Raw genomic sequence first — 21,859 nt, 5'->3', positions numbered from 1 at the left:
CAATTTAAAGAATACTATGCCAGTTTATTTTAAAATTAGATAAAATGGACAAACTTCCAGCAAAAGGAAACAAGATGACTCAAGAAAAAATTGAAAACCTTTAACTATTAAATAAATTGAATTTATAGTTAAACAACTTTTCCCACAGAGAACACCAGGCCCAAATAATTTCCAGATGAATTTCAAGATACAGCCTAAGGTTTTAGATTCAGTTATAAATCCCACTTTTTCATGCTATTGTCCCCCATTAAGAAGGTGACTGTATGGTTTACATTTTCACTTCCTGGCCTTCCTGACATGGATCTCTATTAAGGGGAGTGGATTGTTACAATTTATTCTTCATTAGCTCTCACTCCTTTTCTCCTACCTTGCCTTTTCTCTGATTTTTTTCTTCATAGTCAGCAAGAGTCAGAAAGGACCTTTTCATTGTTTAGAGATTTTTTCTTTTCTTTTCTTTTTTTTTAAAGAATTAGTTTATTTACTTATTTGGCCGCGCTGTACAGCTTGTGGGATCTTAGTTCCCAGACCAGGGATTGAACCTGGGCCCTCAGCAGTGAGAGCTTGGAGTCCTAACCACTGGACCACCAAGGAATTCCCTAGAGATTTTTTCTGAGCAGATTCTGTCCATCCTTCTGTCCACTTATCCAGTATTTTATGAAGAATTGATGGGTGACCGAGTGCTGCTCAGCACCTCAGGATTTAAGAGATAGTACCTTCCTTCAAAGAGTTCACAGTCTACCCCTGTTACAACTGTAATATGGGATCGATGTCATAATAGAGGAATAATAGAGTGCTACTGAAGCAGTGGAGAGCTTGATTAATTCTTTCTGGGGAACAGGGTCAGGATGGTTTCATGGAAGCAATTACATTTGAACTGGGCAGGGAAGGATTAATAAATTTCAAGAAGCAGGGGAAAAAAAAAAACTGAAAAAAAGGTATTCCAAGAAGCAGGAAATATCTTGACTGAAATCACAGGCATGAGAGTACAATAGTGGATGCAGTGTAGAGCATTGTAAAGATGTGACCAGAAAGGAGGCTGAAGAAGTATGTTGATGTCAGATAATCAGAGGCCTTAAGTACCACAATATTTGCCCCTCTCTGATTTTTCTGTCTCAGTCTAGTCCTTCTAAAATCTCTAACTCATCTTCAATTCTCAGATGAAAAATTTCAGGTTTGCCTGCGTGTCAGGTGTCACTGTGGCTGAGATTCGGTCATACTGTTTTAGCTTAGTGCTAAGAGAGACCAGTCTTCATCTTGTTCATTGTTGGGAGGCAGCATTCTGAATGACCTCCAGCCGTTCTAGGCTTTCAGAGGTTTCTGAAAAATAAAAAGTAGCTCCTTTCTACAAAAAGCATTGGGGATGTTCAGCCTCATTAGCAGGGAAATGCACATTAAAACTACAGTGATGTACTGTTTTGTGTCTATCAGGTGGGCAAAAATTAAAGTGTGACAAAAAATGTCAGCTAGGATATGAAGCAACCGGAACCCAGCAAACAGTAGTGTAAATGGGTACAACTGTTTTGCAAAATGATTTGGTGTTGTTATCTCATGATTGAAGACGTGCATACCCTCTGACCTAGCAATTCCACTCCCAGATATCTACCCTAAAGAACTCTTGAACATGTGCAGTGGGAGACAAGTACAAAAAAGTCCATAGCAACACTGTTGGCATTAGCAAAAACAAACAAAAAATCCAACCTAGGAAAAAATCCCAGTATCCATCAACTCTAGATCGGATAAATAAATCACAGTGTGGCCATACAGTAGAGCACTACGTAACCGTGGAAATGAGTAAATTGCAACTATAGCAAAATGAATGAATCTCAACAAATTGTAGAGTGAAAAGTTGCAGAATATACATTATGATTAGATCCCTATAAAGAAACATGTGAGACTAAAAATATAATGTTTAGAGATAAGATGTGATAAAGTTATCACTATTTGGGGTAGTGTTATCTCATGGTGATGGAGGGAGATGGGTTTGGGGAGGGACATGCAGGGGACTTTAAAGCTAATAGCAATATTGTATATCTATAAATTTTAAAACATTAAGAAAAGTTTGGTGATACCTGCTCTAGTCTAGTGTTCCCCCAGTTCTGCTTTCACACACAGACACATTTTTCAGAATGTAAAAACTGAGATTAAGTAATTTAATTGTTCAAAAGAGAAAGCTTATCAGTGACAACCTGGTCTCAAACTCAGTATAGAGCAATTTCTATCATCTTATGTTGCAACTTTCCCATTGTAGATTCTATCGATCAATTAGAAGTGCTTCCACTTGGATTACTGCCTCAGTCTTTCTCCCCTTCATGTAATACATTCTCCACATTGCTGCCAGAGAGAGCTTTCTAAATGCAAATCCGATCATGCCACTCTCTGGCCTCAATCTTAAATAGTTCCCAGTAGCCTTCAGCACACTCCAAGTGCTATAGTGCAGCATACAAGGCTCTCTGTGCCTGGGCTTCTGTCTGCCTTATTAGCCTCACCACTCGTGACTTCCTGCACTTCAGCCACACCAGGCTATTTGCTGTTCCTGGAACGCTGTTTGCCTCTGCACACATTGCTCCCTCCACCTGAAACTTAACTAACCCTTTTTGTCTTTTAAAACACTCTCTTTTTTTTTTTTTTTTAAATTAATTTGGCCACACTGAGTCTTAGTTGAGGCACACGGGGTCTTAGTTGCCGCGTGCGGGATCTTCGTTGTGGCATGCGTGATCTTTTTGTCGCGGCATACAAACTCTTAGTTGCGGCATGTGGGATCTAGTTCCCTGACCAGGGATCGACCCCGGGCCCCCTGCATTGGGAGCGTGGAAGCTTAGCCACTGGACCACCGGGGAGGTCCCTAAGACACTCTTTCTTAATGACCCCCTCCACCCCTGATCTGAGCTGGATGCCTCCATAACACCTTGAATTTAACATTTGTGGCCACATTTATCACTGAGTATTATTGTTCCCTTTTTTAATTTGTCTCCTTCAGTAGCTTTCGAGCTTCATGAAGATAGGGGCAGTGTTGAATTCTATCCCCAGTGTGTGGCACAGTGTCTGGTATGTCAGGTTCATTGAATGAATGAATGAATGAACGAACAAACGAATAATTGGATATCACTTTATACGAATGCCACGTGTAGTTTGAAGTTGTCATTTGTTTGACAAATTCTCACCAGTTCTATCTGTATTTATAAGTGCAAGAAGGAAAGGAAAGAAGGGAAAGAAAGAAAGTCAGGCAGGCTGGTGAGTGAGTAGATGAGATGGGGAAGAAGTATTGAGGGGAGGGAAGCTAGGAAAGGTTCAGAGGCTTATTAACATTTTAGGCCAAGTGCCTGGAGATTTTAATAACAGCCTGGATTTCTTTCAAGCTGAGGACATGTGCTGATATTCATGACTTACCCTATTCTAACCTTCCTTAGCCTTTTTGAAAATTTATCTTCTTTGGCTGATAACTCTAGCATTCATCTCTCTTTACATTAGGAAGTAAGAGCTTTGAGGTGCATGAATAGAAGGGAGGTGGCAGATTGCTCATGTTGGTCAGGGTGGCCTTGAGCTTTTTTTGTACTAGATTAGACCCCTGATATTTTCTAGGGCTTGGAGAGTGTATGTAGATCCTGTCTTGTGATCTGGTGAGCTACCAGGAATCCTAGTCTAAAACAGAGTTTAAACTTGGACTGTTCAGATTGGGTTCTCTTCCTTCAGGAAGCAGTGCTATAAGACTGGAGGTCCAGACATTCTCCCCATCCTCACCTTCGTGAGGGCCAAAGCACAGGAGCCACTACCTGTAGCTTTATTCGCTTGGTAAATACCTATTGAGCATTCTCTCTGTGCCTAGTATGGTGTTAGGCACTAGGATTATAGATAACTGATCACCAGCCTCAAAGAATCCAGTCTTGTGGGAGAGCAGTAAGAAAATCAGTCATTTTAAAGCAGTGTGATGGGATGGGCATGCACAGGACGTTATGAAAGTTTAAAGAGTGTGTGGGGGAGGGGCACCAAGCTCCTTTGGGGCAAGGCATGTCAAGAGATGTTTCACTTGAGCTCAGCTTTGGAAGACCCTAGAAGTTGGGGGTTGTGGTAGGTGGTTAGACTTGAGCAAAAGTATGGAGGCAAGAGAGAATGTGATTCAATGGGGAGCCATGGGAAGGTCCCTGGGACTTCAGGGAAGGGTATGTATATATGAAGATGTGACAGGAGATGAGACTGGAGCCAAAGAAAGGGACCATACTGTGAATGACCTTTTCTACTTTCCTAAATAAAAAGGGTTATCAGTAGAAGTGTTTTCATTCATCTAATGTTAGATGTTTACTGTTTCTCTTATTGTTGTCTCTTGAGCAACTGAGTTTTATCTAATGTTTTATTTCTTTGGTTTGTTCTTTTTATGATCCCTGAATTTGGAGCCCTCTTTCCTTTTATTCTTTAGGTTAACTCCGCTTTAGTACTATCTAGTCAAACCCCATACTCAGGCATTGTGGAGAGGATGATGCATTGCTTTTAAGGCAGCTTGGAAGGAGGAGGATTTAAATGACCTTCAAAGACTAATGTCAGACCCTCACGTCAATGTCACTGCAATTCATGCATGCATGGAGAGTGGGAAAGGGAACTTAATTATGGAGGAGGGGAATCGTAACCCGGCTTGAATGGGTAGTTGAAAGTCCTGCATCCGCCCCTTAGCCTCAAAAAAGGACTTTCTTACATTTGCTGCCAAAGAGGTCATAGGCAGAGTCCACATAAATACCATCCTCCCTCTGGGGTATGTGAGCCTGTCTTATTCTTTTGCTTTCACAGGTGCAGAATAGGTTCAGCAAATAGTATTCTGATCTCCATTGAACAGAATTTGGCATCTTATTGTTCTTTTCCAGAAAATCAATCCCTTTAAAGCATGGAACATGGCAATTTTAGGTCAGCAGGCATTTAAAAACACCTTTTAACTTTTAAGGGCTGGCCTAATAAGATATATTTTGTACAAAAATACCAGTGTTAACCAAGATGAGACTTGAATCATTTAAATCTTGAAAGGGGCTTAGTTTTAGCTGCTAGTACACTTTTTACCTGTGAAATTACTTCTTGTTGTCTTTTAATGGCACTGTCCTTCTGGAGTTCTGTGAGCATCATCAGATATCAGGCTCCATTCCTTCTGCTAACCCTTGGTAACTGTTCAAAATTCATTACAGTGTTTGGAATGAGGGAACCCACAGTGACCCATGTCACTATCCTTTTGGACCATAAAGTAGCCTTCCATAGTTAGCCTGGATGACAGCAGAAGCCAGCCTTATGTAGTCAGGATCTGCTTCAACGTGGCTACAGTATGAATGACCAAAGGAGTTAGTCATAGTTAGGCTTATCCATTTCATTAATTTGTTTTGAGAAGTCACATCAGTGAGGCAGAGCTGCACCTTTGGCTCATTAATACAGGGGTCTGAACAGAAAAATTTATTTCAGTGAAATCCTTGAGAGTTGCTGAAAACACATGATGCTTCTTTGTACTTTATTTTTTTCAGCCGCACCTCGTGGCTTGCAGGATCTTAGTTGCCCGACCAGGGATTGAACCCGTGCCCCCTGCATTGGAAGCTTGGATTCTTAACCACTGGACTGCCAGGGAAGTCCCTCTTTGTACTTTAACTATTTATTTATTTGTTCGTTTGTTTGTTTATGGCTGCTCTGGGTCTTTGTTGCTGCACATGGGCTTTCTCTAGTTGTGGCGAGTGGGGGCTACTCTTCGTTGAGGTTCGCGGGCTTCTCATTGCGGTGGCTTCTCTTGTTGCAGAGCACGGGTTCTAGGTGCGCGTGCTCAGTAGTTGTGGCACTCGGGCTTAGTTGCTCCGCGGCATGTGGGATCTTCCCGGACCAGGGCTCGAACCCATGTCCCCTGCATTGGCAGGTGGATTCTTAACCACTGTGCCACCAGGGAAGTCCCCCTCTTTGTACTTTAAATAGAACTTTTCTACTTTGGAGGGAAAGTGCTGTACAAACATGGCCCCAGTTGTTACTGGTACACCATATATATTCATACAGTTCTTGCTATTTCTAAAGTTTGAAAAAAGTTCTGTGTTAACCTAAATACAATTTTAATTTTTCTAAACACATATTCATATCTTAAAACAAGACTCATTGATAGATTTTGGTAGGAGGTAGAAAAACAAAGCTCAGTCTTCTTAATTCCTCATCTGTGTGAGCCTTTTGCCTCTATTTTAATAGAAATTCTTCAGTGTAAAGACCATGGCAGATCCCCTTTTCAGAGCAGTTCATAGAGATTTAGGTACGCAATTTACTTACTCTTGGTCACCAAGAAAGAGTAAAAATGAAAGGACCAGATGGCTGCTAAGGGAAAATGTTGTAACATCAAACTTGAGGGGCTAGACCAGAGAGCAAGAGAAGAATGCTTGGGGGTAGTCTCAAGGAACTACAATTGCTAGTAACAGAATAGAAATTAGGTAGTGGAAAATGTAGGCTACTATACCAGAGAGATGCTCCTAACAAATTTTGGCTTGGAATTGTCTTTCTAAGTAAAGCTTTTGTGATTATTGGAATGCCACAGAATTCAGCTCTTGGCTTTTTGTCCCACGAAGGTATTAGAATTTAAAACAGACTCTTTGACATGATTTATGGCAGACAAGAAATACCAGTTCAGTTAGGGCAGGTGTTATTTAATTACCCTTCTCTCTGGGAGTGGGGCTTTTCCCACTAAAATTGTTTGTGGGTGAAATCACAACAAAGATCCATAAAGTACAGCTTTATATATATATTTAAAATAGACATCAGTGTCTTGAATTTTTCTAATGTCAAAGGTTAATTTAAAATATTAATGCTGAAAAGATTAAGATATTAAATCTAGGCAAGAATGCATGTACATATTGTAATTACTTCCTTTTTACAATTAAAGTAATTGGATTATATTTAATGAGCTATTTACATTTAATAATTAAAAAAAGACATCTTTTCAGTATTCCCCATATGCAGAAAGAGATTGAAGGGGGGAGACTCATTTCTGATATAATTATGTTTACTTGGGCTAAAAAGGAAAAACAATTGTGCTTTTTAGAAAAATGCTCAGAAGAATATTATTTTATTTTATTTTGGGGGGGATTTTTTTTTTATTCAAACAGAAAGACACAAAAATTATAATCATCCTCATCAGTTCACTCAGTCCCATGTAATTAATTTTTTTTCATCTTAAGAATATTATTTTAAAATATACATACAGTCATCACCCGTTACCTGCAGTTTCACTTTCCTTGATTTCAGTTACCCGAAGTCAACAGCAGTCCAAAATTATTAAATGGAAAATTACAGAAATAAACAATTCGTAAATTTTAAATTGCACACCATTCTGAGTAGCATAATGAAGTCTCACACCATCCTGCTCCATCTTGCCCTGGACATGAATCATCCCTTTGTCCAGCATATCCAGCTGTGTATGCTACCTGCCCGTTAGTCACTTAACAGCCATCTCGGTTATCAGATCAGTTGTTGAGGTGTCGCAGTGCTGTGTTCAGGTAATCCTTATTTTACCTAGTAATGGCCCCAAAGCGCAAGAGTAGTGATACTGGCAATTCATATATGCCAAAGAGAGGCCGTAAAGTGCTTCCTTTAAGTGAAAAGGTGAAAGTTCTCGACTTAGCAAGAAAAAAAATATCGTGTATATATAGGGTTCAGTACTTTCAGTCATCCGTGGGGGGGTCTTGGAACGTATCACCCTTGGAGAAAGGGGGACTACTGTATACAGTTTAGGAAATACCCATAGGAATGTGTTTTGTGGTTCATTGTAAAAGAAGATGAAAGATTAGGCACTTAAAAAAAAAAGTCCATGATGACAAGATTTCTTGAGCTCAGCAGTGCACAGAGAATGAAGCTTAGTGACTTTCAGGGACCTCGTAGGTAAAAGTAACCCATCAGAAGTGACAGAATCCCAGATGCCTAGCTGTTTGAAAACAGGAGTTTGTTTGAAAAGCAGTAGCATCTGAACATGTTGTCTGAGGCTGGCACTTTAAATGAGCCAGTGTTTATGTTGTTTAAAATGAAAGATGTGAAGCCCCTGAGCAGCTGGCTAAAACTGGGTGTAGAGAGGGAGAAAGCAGTGTGTTATTCTCATTAACACCATTTCAGTTCTAGGGTAAATATGTCAGGAGGGCTTTCTTAGGTTAGCATGTAGTCTTTTTTTCGAGGGGGAAGAAACTGGTCTGTGGTTTGGTGGCACTTGTGTATGAAAATGAGAAATATGGGCATAGTCTTGGTTTGGGTGTTTTGTGAAGAGTCATTGTGGTGTCATGGACACAGATGGACCTGGGTTTAAAAGCTGACTGTGTGACTTTGATAAAGTTACAGAACTGCTCTTAGTTTTTAAATTCTCTCATCTGTAAAATCAGAATGCTACTACTTACCTTTCAGAAGTGTTTTAAAGGTTAGATTTGTTCAAGAAAATGTGAATGAATACCTGACACATTTTCGGCAGACACTACAGGATACAAAGAAGTTTTAAGAATCCCACCCTTGGCTCCCAATAGCTGCTGCTGTTACTACTGTTTCTGTTAGGTTTAAGGATATTTTGTTTTTCAGTTCCTATATTTAAAGAATTATACACTCCCAAAATCTGTGCTACAATATAGAATGTAGTGACCTCCATAAAAGGTTCAGCATACTTTTTGGCACTTTCGGAGAGGGAGAAATGACTTCAGACAAGAAGAGTCAAGGAAGACTTCTTAGAAGTGGTGACATTTGCCTTGGGCCTTTAAGATGAAAGGATTAAAAAAATTTTTTTTTTAATTTTTAAGAAATGCCACAATCCAAATAATAGTACCTTTGAGACTATTTGCTTTCAAAGTACATAAAGTGAAAATACTGATTTGACTCTTGACTATGATTTGGAAGACTGATACCCTTTGTCTTAATCCTTAAAATTGGTATAATGTAAGCAGAGGCCATCCATTTCTTTCTCAGCACTTGTCTTCACACTCCCAGAGAACCTGTTTCAGAAGGTAAGAGGCCCACCTACTGCTTGGTTTCCACTGAGACCAAAGAAAAGAGAACCAATTAGGAGAGCCCCTTGTGTAATGCGCAGTGCTGTTTAATTTGACTTGTTCTCCTTAAATTATTTTATTAGCACTAGGAGGTAAGTCCAAACAAACTCAGCTTTTCCTTTGAATTAGCAATAATGAGAGCTGTCAGTTATTGAGTACCTACTGGGTGCTAGATACCTCTCTAGAAGACTTACGTATGTTATCTCATTTTATCCTTAGAACCATTCTGTGAGGTAGGTTTTATTTTCCCCATTTTACAGATGAGGCTTAGAGAGATTAACCAGCCCCAAATCATATATAACTAGTGGCTCAGGGAATCGTTGAGTCTCTCAACTGAACTTGCCTCTGGGTTCACCAAGCTGTATTGATTTTTGAATATGGTAAGCACCTGTATGAGTATTAACTTTAAAAAAGAAAAGAGAAATTGTCATTATTAATTATGATTATTCAGAAAATTAATTAAATATTTTGTTCAAGGGACTTCCTTGGTGGTCTAGTGGTTAAGGTTCCGCGCTAGCAATGCAGGGGGCCTGGGTTCAATCCCTGGTCAGGGAACTAGATCCCGCATGCCGCAACTAAGACCCGGCGCAGCCAAATTAAAAAAAAAAAAAAAAAAAAAAATGTTGGGCTTCCCTGGTGGCACAGTGGTTGAGAGTCCGCCTGCCGATGCAGGGGACATGGGTTCGTGCCCCGGTCCGGGAGGATCCCGCATGCTGCGGAGCGGCTAGGCCCATGAGCCATGGCCGCTGAGCCTGTGCGTCCGGAGACTGTGCTTCGCAACGGGAGAGGCCACAGCAGTGAGAGGCCCGTGTACCGCAAAAAAAAAAAAAAAAAAAAAAAAGTTATTCAAATATGTTATATGCGTATGATGATGATATCCTACCTACTTGCAGTGCTTTCTTATTTGTTTGATTTCAGGATACCTGTTATTCCTTTTAAAAGTACTCCATGGTATACACTTATTGAAGATAAATTGAATTAATCTGACTTTAAAAATTTTACAGTACATCTTTATGACTTGGAAGTACTTTTAAAAGTACTCCATGGTATACACTTATTGAAGATAAATTGAAATTAATCTGACTCTAAAAATTTTACAGTACATCTTTATGATTTGGGACCTTGCAAAACTAGAGTGGAAATCAATTCTGACTTAAACAGGAAGCTTGTGGCTTTAATCGCTGGGAGAAGGGAAATAAGGAGGTTGAGCCCCGTGATTACCCTTTCTGTCTAGATGTATATTCTAACCATGGAGCAAGGTGGGGGATCCCAAGCAGAGCACATTAGTCTTACTGAACTGAAGAGACAGAAATTGTAGTTCAAGGGAGGCTGAGGCAACTGGAAGCTGTGAGGTAGAGTTCTGGAAAAGAGGGAGCTATGCAGAAAACTGTTCTAGAAGTCTTCTCAGGGTCCTCTTGAGGCTTGGCGGATCACCCACATGCCTGGTGGGGTCAAGCTACAGGAGGTGGGGGAAAGAGGGACCAGGAAGTTATGAGCTAACTGGTTCTCAGTGCAGGGGTATGTTTGAATTCCTACTAGCCAGAGGAGAGAGCCCATGTGGCTCACTCTCCAGCAGAGATCCAGTTGACAGCATCCAGTAGAGATCACAGAAGGGCCACATCTGTACTGGGGCTAAAAGATCCAATAGAGTAAAGGCTGCTCAAGACCCACCCTAACAAAGCTTAAAAACAAGCCTCAGACATACCAAATTGAACCGAAAGTCACTTCACTGCCTACAGGAACAAAGCCCAGCACTCTTGCAACCAAGACAACAATGCTAGTTACTCAACATTGTAAAATCACAATGTCAAACATCCAATCAATCAAAAGTTACTAGGAAAATGTGGCCCATAATTAGGAGAAAAATCAGTCAGTAGAAACACTAAGAAATGACAAAGGTGGGACTTCCCTGGTGGTCCAGTGGCTAAGAGTCCACGCTCCAAATGTAGGGAGCCCAGGTTCAATCCCTGGTTGAGAAACTAGATCCCACATGCATGCCGCAACTAAGAGTCCACATGCTGCAACTACAGATCCCGCATGCCTCAACTAAACATGCCGCAGTGAAGATCCCACGTGCTGCAACTAAGACCTGGTGCAACCAAAATAAATAAATAAATAAATATTTTTTTTAAAAAAGAAAAGAAATGACAGAGGTGATGGAATTACCAGACACAGGTATTAAAACAGCTGTTATATCTATGTTCAAGCATATAAAGGAAAATATGAACATACTAGTTAGGAGGTAAACATTTTAGCTTTGCAAATAAACAGTGGAATTTGGTTCCAGTCTCTCTTATTTTTATTATCTTTCTTCTTCCCATGCTGTTGATGATTTGGTAAAATTTGAATATTCTCTTGTAAGTCTGAGTCATAGAATCGTATCATTTCAGTGTTGGAAAGAACTTTTAAAGATCATCTTGTTCACCCTCTCATAGTGTAGAAAAAGAAATATTATATTTCATTGATTCTGAGATGTACATTTTCCCTACATTTGAACGTTTCTTGAATCATGATGCATTTTAGATTTGATGAAATACCATAAAAGCCCATTAGAATTGTGACTTTTCTGTAAATTCTTAGTGGTAGAATTCAAGACTTCCTAGAAAACTTCCCTTCTTTATTCTTTATATCCAGATCCTGCCCAGTTCAGCTCTTTATTCCAGGAAGTCTGTTCAGTTCAAAGTGATCTTTTCATCCTTTCTATTGTCATCATTGCATCATTCGTTTGGTAACTGAACTTCTGTTTGCTATGTTACTTAACTGTGTTTTATCTGTCTCCTCAATTAAATTATAAGCTCTTAGAGTCAGGGGAGGGATTTTATATTTCTTTGTGTTTTCTAGTGTCTACTTGATAAATATTCATTGATTGATAAGTGTACTATAATTAGTAATTAGCCATTTATACAACTGAAGCTTATTAATAGTGTTGTTTAATGGTTAACTATGTGCCAGAACTAAGTGCTAGATAGATGTAGGATTAGTACTTCTATTACTGCTGCTGCTGCTGCTGCTGCTGCTGCTGCTACTACTACTACTAGTACTACTATTACAGTCACTACTACTATTATTGTAATTATTCTGAGCTAGGTACTATATTAAGCATTTTATACATGCATCATTTCATTTTTCTTCACAACAGCCTTAAAAACTAAGGATCATTATACTAATTTTAACAGATTAGGAAAAAGACTAAGAGATTGACTGCTTGCCAAGGTCCCAAAGCTGAAATTTGGCAGTAGTGGGTTGAAAGCCACACCTCTTTCTCTAATGTCCATGCTCTTGCTGCTCTACATCACTGCTTATTAGGTTTTGAGGGCTTTGGTAACCTAGTAAACTGAGGGTAGAAAGAAAAGAAATGGGCACTTACTTTTCACCCTGTTCAAGGACTTTTCCTTATAAATCCCATGTTTTGAATGGTGAATAGACCTTGTGAGAGGAAGTAGATGTACAGCTGCCCTTTGCTGCTCTTAGTTGCTGGCAGCTTGGCTGGTAGTGACAGATGAGTGTGTGACCCTTTTTCAGCAATGAATTCTTGTTACAGCTGGCAGAATAGAATAGTTGATGTGGAATTTCATGGCAGTTTGCTTCATAATTCCACTCCCTGGTGTTCAGATGTAGTTGTGATTGCTAGGTCTGTCTCCTCACTTAAGTTGGTATATTAACAGTCACATCCAGGACTACTGCTTCTGTCTGCTCCATGACCACACGGTGTGTTTGTGTATTGCCCTGAGCTGTCAGCAAAACATTTTGCTGAATTTCCTTTTTTGTTGTTTCTCTTTACCTTTTTTCCCCTGGCCTTTCTCATTTGTGTAAAACTGGTTTCTTTTTTGGCCTTTTTATCCCAGAGAGGGAGTAGTTACTGCAGAGAGAAGCTTGAAATATGAAGAGAAGTATCATAGAGATTAGCACGCATAGTTAGAGAGCTAGCAGGTTGAAATGAGACTTACTCAGTGCCTGACGTGCTGTTTGGCCCTGATTATCTCCTTCCTCCCTCATTTTCAAACTTGCCTCTGTATCTAATCCACCAGTGGGTGCTCCATTGCCTTGTCTGTAGGGAGTTTAACCCAGTGCAGTAGACTACTTGGAAGAACCAGGAAAGAAAGGTTACGACCTAGCCCCATTTTCTCCATCCCTGGGTAAGGTAGTAAACTGGGATTAGACACTTCCATAAAAACCCACTGTGTGTTCCCATACGGTAGCACATGTCCAGATTAGGCTTCCTCCCAGCTACTCAAAGCGCATGTACTTGGAGAGGAATGCATTTTGTATCTATCCTCATCTCAAATTTTTGGCCACCACCAACTGGTGATCACTCTTTTCTGTTATTGGCTATAAATAAAGGAAGCTCTTAAAAATAAAGAAGACTTTATTAGGGCTTGTGTGAGTTATTGACACATTTCTAATAATCTTGTGAGCTGATTTGTTGAGGTTTGATACTTTGTTTTGTTTTGTGAGTTAGTCTTTTTTTTTTTTAATATTTATTTATTTATTTGGCAGTGCCGCGTCTTAGTTGCGGCATGCAGGATCTTTAGTTGCAGCATGAGAACTCTTAGTTGAGGCATGTGGGATCTAGTTCCCTGACCAGGGATCGAACCTGGGTCCCCCTGCATTGGGAGCATGGAGTCTTAGCCTCTGGACCACCAGGGAAGTCCCTCCTTCACCTATTTCTTTCTTCCCCCCTCCCCTCTGGCAACCACTTGTTTGTTCTCTGTATCTATAATTGTTTCTGTTACTTTTTTTTTTTTTTTTTTTTGGCCACGCCATGCAGCTTGTGGGAACTTGGTTTCCCGGACCAGGGATTGAACCTGGGTCACAGCAGTGAAAGCACCGAATCTTAACCACAGACCACCGGGGAACTCCCTGTTTCTGTTACGTTTGTTCGTTTGTTTTTTAGATTCCATATATAAGTAAAATCATACAGTATTTGTCTGACTTATTGCACTTAGCATAATACCCTCTAGGTCCATCCATGTTGTTGCAAAGGCAAGATTTTATTCTTTTTTTAAAAAAAATATTTATTTATTTTATTTTTGGCTGCATCAGGTCTTAGTTGCGGCACACGGGATCTTCATTGCAGCATGCAGAATCTTTTCATTGGGGCGCGCAGGCTCTTCACTGGGATGCGCGGGCTTCTCTCTAGTTGTGTCCCAGGCGCTCAGTAGTTGCGGCACATGGGCTCTGTAGTTTCAGCATGCAGGCTCTCTAGTTGTGGCTCGATTGCTCAGTAGTTGCAGCGTGGGCTTAGTTGCCCTACAGCATGTGGGACCTTAGTTCCCTGACCAGGGATCGAACCTGTGCCCCCTGCATTGGAAGGCAGATTCTTAACCACTGGACCACCAGGGAGGTCCCATACCACATCTTCTTTATCTATTCATCTATTGATGGGCACTTGGGTTGCTTCCATATCTTGGCTATTGTAAATAATGCTGCAGTGAACTTAGAGGTGCAGATATCTTTTTCTTTTTCTTTTTTTAATAAGTTTATTTATTTGTTTTTATTTTTGGCTGTGTTGGGTCTTCGTTGCAGTGCATGGGCTTTCTCTAGTTGTGGCAAGAGGGGGCTACTCTTCATTGCAGTGCATGGACTTCTCATTGTCGTGGCTTCTCTTGTTGCAGAGCACGGGCTCTAGGAGAGCGGGCTTCAGTAATTGTGGGACGCAAGCTCAGTAGTCGTGGCTCGCAGGCTCTAGAGCGCAGGCTCAGTAGTTGTGGCACATGGGCTTAGTTGCTCCGCGCATGTGGGATCTTCCCAGGCCAGGGCTCGAAGCCGTGTCCCCTACATTGGCAGGCAGATTCTTAACCACTGCGCCACCAGGGAAGCCCCAGATATCTTTTCGAATTAGTGGGGGTTTTTTCCCCCTTTTGATAAATACCCAGGAGTGGAATTGCTGGATCAAAAGTAAGCCCTTTTAGATAGATAGTTTGGAGTATTTCAAACCATTCCATTTTTTAAAAATTTTTAATTTATTTTTTCATTTCTGGCTGCGTTGGGTCTTCCTTGCTGTGCAAGGGCTTTCTCTAGTTGCGGCGAGCGGGGGCTACTCTTTGTTGCGATGTGCTGGCTTCTCATTGTGGTGGCTTATCTTGTTGCAGAGCATGGGCTCTAGGCGCGCGGGCTTCAGTAGCTGTGGCGCACGGGCTTAGTTGCTCTGCAGCATGTGGGATCTTCCCGGACCAGAGCTCGAACCCGTGTCCCCTGCATCGGCAGGCGGATTCTTAACCACTGCGCCACCAGGGAAGTCCCCTAGACCATTCCATTTTGATGAATTAGGTATTGCTAGAAATTGGCTTTAGGTTGGGAAAGTAAAATGAACTTTGTGTCTGTTACTGCAAGTTATCAGTGATAACATTGTAGACTCTGTGTAATTGGGGTCTTAGAACAGGGAACTTGGGCAAAGGTGGAGATCTAGGAAATACTTTACGTTAATAAATCGTTTCTTTGGGGCGCAGAATACTTTGCAAACAAAATCTCAGTTTCGTATGGCACCTCTCAAGCATTTTTTTTAGTGCAGCTCACAGCCGAACTAGAAAGATGAATTGAAAGTTTTTCCCCAATTGCTAGTCATCATTAGACTAAGAACTAGAATCCAGGTTTCCAACTCACAGTTTTAGTGTATTTTCTTTTGGACAACCAGACGGATTCTACTAAAAAGAGAGCCTAATTTTGGCCATTTAAAAGGCAGTTTTCGGGCTTCGCTGGTGGCGCAGTGATTAAGAATCCACCTGCCAATGCCGGGGAGACGGGTTCAAGCCCTGGTCCGGGAAGATCCCACATGTTGCGGAGCAACTAAGCCCGTGCACCACGACTACTGAGCCTGCGTGCCACAGCTACTGAAGCCGGCGCGCCTAGAGACTGTGTTCCACAACAAGAGAAGCCATGGCAATGAGAAGCCTGTGCACCGCAATGGAGAGTAGCCCCACTCGCTACAACTAGAGAAAGCCCACATGCAGCAACGAAGACCCAACGCAGCCAAAAATAAATAAATAAATTTAAAAATAAAAGGCAGTTTTCTATGGAATAGTTGATACTAGAAGAAACTAATTTTGAAGTAAAAGTTATCCCCCAATTTTAGCTTTAAGAGCAAAGCTATGGTTAGAGCCTGAAGAGTAATAAAAGTAAGAACAAAAGGTGGTATTGCTCCCAAAAGATAATAGAAAGCTGTGGAATTACCAGATGTGAATGGTCCTTGATATACAGTGTGTTCAAGGAGTAAGATACAGTAGTTTGGAAGTCCTGTTTCCCTGGGCTGCTTTCCCAAAACCAAATTAGGACAAGAAGGAGCTTTACACTTATTGAATGTAGGTCCATAGCTGGTGTCATTCCTTTATGAAATTGGAAATTTCTCCTGGTTTTAGATCACAAGTAAGCTTTTTTTCTTGGTTCTCCCAGTCACATAGTTTCTTTGTCCACCCTAGGAGTTCCATTTGTCTTGCTAGCTCTTTTGAACATTACTCTAGTGACCTAAACTGATTTGTCAGTAACTTCTTATGTTTGGAGAGAGTCTGGTTATATTTGTAGGTTTAGCCCCACCCTGTATTTCAATAGGAAGTGGGTAGATGCTTTAGTCTATAATGAGGCATTCCTCGTGATTGTTGCATGATAGTGAGGACTGCTATATGCAACAGTAAATTCATACTTCTTTAAACATTTTAACAGGCAGACTTAGATTACAGTAAACCTGTGTGTTGTGTATTATTTTGAAGTCAAATGATTATTTGACTTTCAGTTGAGATTCTTGAACCGCTGTGAAACATACATTCTTTAACATAAAGAAATTTATTTCTTGAAAGAGGAAACTGGCCTACAAAGCAAAGCTCTTCTCATATGCCCCCATCCAAAGTGCTGTTAACTATAGAACAGTGGGAAATGCTGAAGTGAAAGCAGAAGTCCTAATTGCCACACATACAATATCCCCACATGTTCTCATCCCCTGCTACTGCTGATCAGCATTTTGGGGGTATGTTTCAAAGAGGAACTGCCTTGAGAAGCATTTCTGTTGTTACAGTTTTTGCTGTAGCTCAGATATACTTGCTTTTGGATGTGGCCATAGAAATCTGCAGGTGTTATCAGTGACCGTGGCTCTAAATGAAGCGTTGTTTATTTATTTATAATAAATAGCTAGTAGTACATATCATTGCCAGAATGAGTAGTCATCTGTTTTCTGTCCTGGTAATAATAAGAATTCAGAGTGTAGGGTACAGATGAGTGCATCCTCCCTCTCACATGCAGCCTTCCTTTATTATCTTCTTCCACCCTCCCAATCCCTACCTCTCACCTACTTCACCCCACTCCTGCTACAGGCTGTTGGGAACAGAATTGAGAGTTCAGAGTGTAGGGTACATGTCAAAGTCTCCTTTTGCCTTTGCACTGACCAAATGTGATATATAAATATTTCATGATAACTTCAAATATAAAGACTTGTAGAATCTTACTGTTGTGAAGGGACCTCAAAGAACACCTCATCCAGTTTCCAGTTCAAAGCATGAATCCCATAATGGTACTGGCAGTCTAGACTGGTCAATGTACTCCAGGCCATAGCTAGGAGGGGATGCCTGAAGTCTTTTATTTATTCTCAGACTCATTCTCAAGTTTCTTAGGCTGAAAATAGCCAGGGGTAAAGATGGGGGTTGCTGCTGAGTCTGGCTGGATGTCTGGAACTGGTCCAAAGCCAGTTTTTCCTTTGGACTTCTTTGGGTAGCCAACTCCCAGATTGGCTTGGGAGGTTCCCAGAGTGTAAATAACTTAACCCCAGGGCTTTGTCTGGAATGTCCTTTTTACCATTCTGGATCCTAGCCCTCCTGGTAACTAGATGAATCTAGATCTGGCAAAGGGTTTGATTCATGGTCTTGATCCGCCCTTCTCTACAGTCCCTAGACCTCCCTCTGGCCTTGTGTTCAGAATGCAAGTGGCTGTTGGCCAAGTGAACAGGTTATGGCAGCTTAGGTAGAAGCAAATCCAGGAATTTTAGAACTTCTTAAAGATCATCTAGCTCAGTCTCTTTATTTTGCAGATGAGGAAACTGAAGCCCAGAGTGAGAATTATATCATCTTTGATTTAACAGGCATTGTAGAAGTCATCCAGTCTGACCTCTCAACATCATCTTCTTACAGTCTAGGAATCTCTCCCCCAACATGCCCAATAGCTGGTATCCAGAGGATGATACTGGGGAACTTATAACTTCTGAAGAGAACCCATTCTAATATAGGACAGCTCTAATTAAAAGGAACTAACTTAATTGAAATCTACTTCCCTGTAACTTTTATCTTCTCAGTGGTTCTAATTTAATTCCTCTCCTATGTAACATCCCCCAAGGTAAGATCTTCTCAGACTCCCAAGTTAGCAAATATCTCTGTAGCATATAATTTCCCTAATCAAAATAAAGTATAACTGAAAAAGAACTTTACTGATTCTATAAAGACAGGGCATTCCACTTTCATGTGTCCAAACTTCTTTTTCCAGCCAAGAACGACTACTTTCTTGGTTTTCTTCACTTTCTTTTCATTACTGGTACTAGCATTTAGCTCTTTTCATAATACTTTTATTTTTTTTTAATTTTTTATTAGAATCAGGACCTCAGTTCCCCCGCCAGGGATCGAAACCAGGCCACAGCAGTGACAGTGCCAAATCCTAACCACTAGGCCACCAGGGAACTCCCTCATAATACGTGTAATAAAGAAACATACATTTTATCACTTTGTGAGTATAACTGTACAAAGCTATCAGGAGAGAGCTACAGATAGGGCTGAAGTGTTGGACTCACCCCTGCAGCCTGTCTATGGTTCCTCAGTTCATATTTGCTAGCTGTGGTGGGTCTCTCCATTTCTATTGTCTCCTTCTCAGCCTGGGAAGAGTTTCCCAACTGGTCTTCTTACCTCCAGTCTTCTCCTGCCCAAATACAGCTTCCAATTTCTGTTAGAATGATTTATCTAAAAATGCAGATTTGCCCATGTCACTTCCTTAATTTAGTGGTTCGTCAACACCCAGTGCTCCACACATTTTCCACTAAATGACTTCTTATGATAGATAAGCTTTTCTCAACTGCATTCCCATAAGAAAATTAAACCCTAATGCTATTAGGCATCCATTGTATGTAATGTATTAACTTTTTACCAGTGCATCTGAAATGGTCCTAGTTGCTTACACTCTTGAAGAGAATTGAGGAAATAGTCATTCAAATTCTTTTCTTTGTTCTGTGGTTCAGATGAGGAACCCAGTGTAAAAGAGTAGAGAGAGAGAATGTATGTTCTTCAAGAGGTCCAGAAGCATGGCTGGGAACAATCTCCAGAAAAAAACTCCACAAATTTCATTGAAGTCTAGGGTTTCAACTTTATTATTATTTTTAAAAATATATATATATACACACACACATTTATTTATTTATTATAAATTTATTTATTTAATTTATTTATTTTTGGCTGCTTTGGGTCTTTGTTGCTGCATGCGGGCTTTCTCTAGTTGTGGCGAGCGGGGGCTACCCTTCCTTGCGGTGCACGGGCTTCTCATTGTGGTGGCTTCTTTTGTTGCAGAGCACAGGCTCTAGGTGCTCAGGCTTCAGTAGTTGTGGCTCGCGGGCTCTAGAGCACAGGCTCAGTAGTTGTGGCACACGGGCGTAGTTGCTCCACGGCATGTGGGATCTTCCCGGACAAGGGCTTGAACCCGTGTCCCCGGCATTGGCAGTCGGATTCTTAACCACTGCGCCACCAGGGAAGACCCTAGGGTTTCATCTTTAAATTTATGTGACTATTGTATTCTACTACATAATATGTCCATTGTTAAAAGTGTTTTAAAATATTTGTCAATGAATAGAATTGATTTTACAGGAGGATTTGCCTGAGGTCCGTGGAACTAAAAATAACTACCTTTTTTCTTAGCCCTGTAGTGGACATTTTATACATGTTACATTATTTAATGTCTCTAGGAAAATTGCCCAAGATAACACAGCTAGTAAGGTGTCAAGACTCAGGGCACTAAGGGAGGTATGTCTCAACTCCACAACTTGAAGCTGAGTTGAGTCAAGAGCCTTGGAAGTCTTTGCCCCATTTCTAAGTTTGTCTTCACTGGAATAGAGGGTTTTTTTTCCCTTGGTCAAATTAGTATTGTGGTTCAGATCATGCGTAATTCCATACTTCTTTGGCATAATACAACTAACCTTGATTATCCAAAAGAAAAATGAGCAGTGATGCAGATAATTCCATATAATAGGGAATCTTGTCTTTCTCTGGTGGCTCTGAAACATATAAAATTACTTTTTTTTTGGTAGCAGATTCACTTTTCTAATTGTTTTGTCTTGATAGATATTGACATATTGTAATTTCTTGAGTACTCTAGCTGGTTGTGGGAGCTGGCTTTTTTTGGCAAGAGGTAGCTATCTTGCTATTGAAAACTTGGTTCCTCCACCCCAGAAAACATAGAGTTGACTCCATTTGTGTCTACTTACCCAAGGTACTTGGGAAAGCATAAATGCTAAAGTACCAAGGTGTCAGAGTGGCTTCCCCAGCTCCACCCCTAATCTGACATTTACCTAGCAATCTGGAATACAGTTTCCATTAGGTGTCCAAAGAGAATGTCTGGAATGCCCTGTCAGTGGCCATTCAGCGCAGAATTTCAAGGGGATCTGGCTCCTGTAGCTCCTCTAAGAAGCTAGAACAAGTTCTGAAATAATTGCTAATGGAGGGAGCCATAGTGGCTATTTTCACTCATCTCTGGCTGTACCCCTGAATTTCTGGTTCTTCCTAAAAGCTTGAAGTTTGGGAGTCTAAGGGCATCCAGAGGATGCAGAGTCCTGTGAGGTTCTTTTATTTGTAACACCTTGCCTCCTTTGCTGTTCTAAACTCTCTTTTCAGTATGAGTTAATAAAGCTTGCATGTTAGTACCCAGTACCCTTTAGATTATGTAAAAGAGGAGAAGAGGTAGACTGGGAGGGAAAGTCCAGAGTTTGGATTAGAAAACCTGTTTAGTCAAAGGGGAACTTAGCTGAGGAACAGAATGAAAATTATTTCCTTAGACAGTAGACAAACATTCAGGAAACACCTCTGCACCCCAAAGATAGGAACAGCTGCCACACAGTGACTATTAAAGGGAGGTTCTAAGTTATGAGCAAACAGCTGATTCTCTTGGTTCTTAGGCTGTTGCTGTTGGTGACAGGAAATCTTGTTTCCCAAGCTACTGGCTTCCTGTTTTATTTTTACTCTTAGCAGATCAGAATGTCCATAACAAGGAGCAGTCTGTTCCAAAGGGTTCTACTCCCTCTTTGAGCCTGAAGGGCTTTTTTTTTTTTTCTTTTGGTCAGACAATATGTAGGTTCACTTTTAAGATCTATGATGTTTAGCTTGATTTAAGCATTTCGTATTCACAATCAACTTTTTTGGTGATGAGCTGGTGTTTTGAGATTTGATGTAAGTAAACCTCTGTGGGTTTTTGTTTTTTTTTTTTAAAGAGGAGTTTGCAACCTTGGGGACTTGGGTATGTTACCTTTATGCTTTACCATTTAATTTGCCATTTTCCCTAGCACAAAAACCATTAGGCTGTTTTAAATTTCTTTAGTTTCACAAGATAGGGAAACAGTTCCAGCCCGATGTGCCTTGGCTGTAGTCATATCCATTTTGTTGGATAAAAAACCTCCTCCTGTCCTTGTAGAGCTAGGAATTTGGTAATCTAACTCTAAAACAATAGCTCAGCATGAACCTAAAGTGCTGGGGGATTTCCTAGGGAAAGGGGCTCAGCCGACAGGATAAGAAACAGTAACTGGAAGGTTTCCGGATCTGCTCCACTTCCTGCTGTTTCAAGAGCCTTTTGGCCCAGGTGTGTTGAACCGGATGGGAGAGAGAAAGGGAGCTGTGGGTAGAAGAGAAAGG

The 21,859-nt window shown here is 40.8% G+C and overlaps 1 protein-coding gene across 1 annotated transcript in view; it reads left to right on the top strand.

The window, feature by feature from the left end:
* WASF2 (WASP family member 2) overlaps positions 1 to 21,859 on the top strand; it is a 71,185-nt gene that overhangs the window by 27,400 nt on the left and 21,926 nt on the right.

This window comes from Delphinus delphis, chromosome 1, assembly GCF_949987515.2.
Source record: "Delphinus delphis chromosome 1, mDelDel1.2, whole genome shotgun sequence".
In the NCBI taxonomy this organism is placed as follows: domain Eukaryota; kingdom Metazoa; phylum Chordata; class Mammalia; order Artiodactyla; family Delphinidae; genus Delphinus; species Delphinus delphis.
This window is presented reverse-complemented; position numbering and strand designations above follow the sequence as displayed.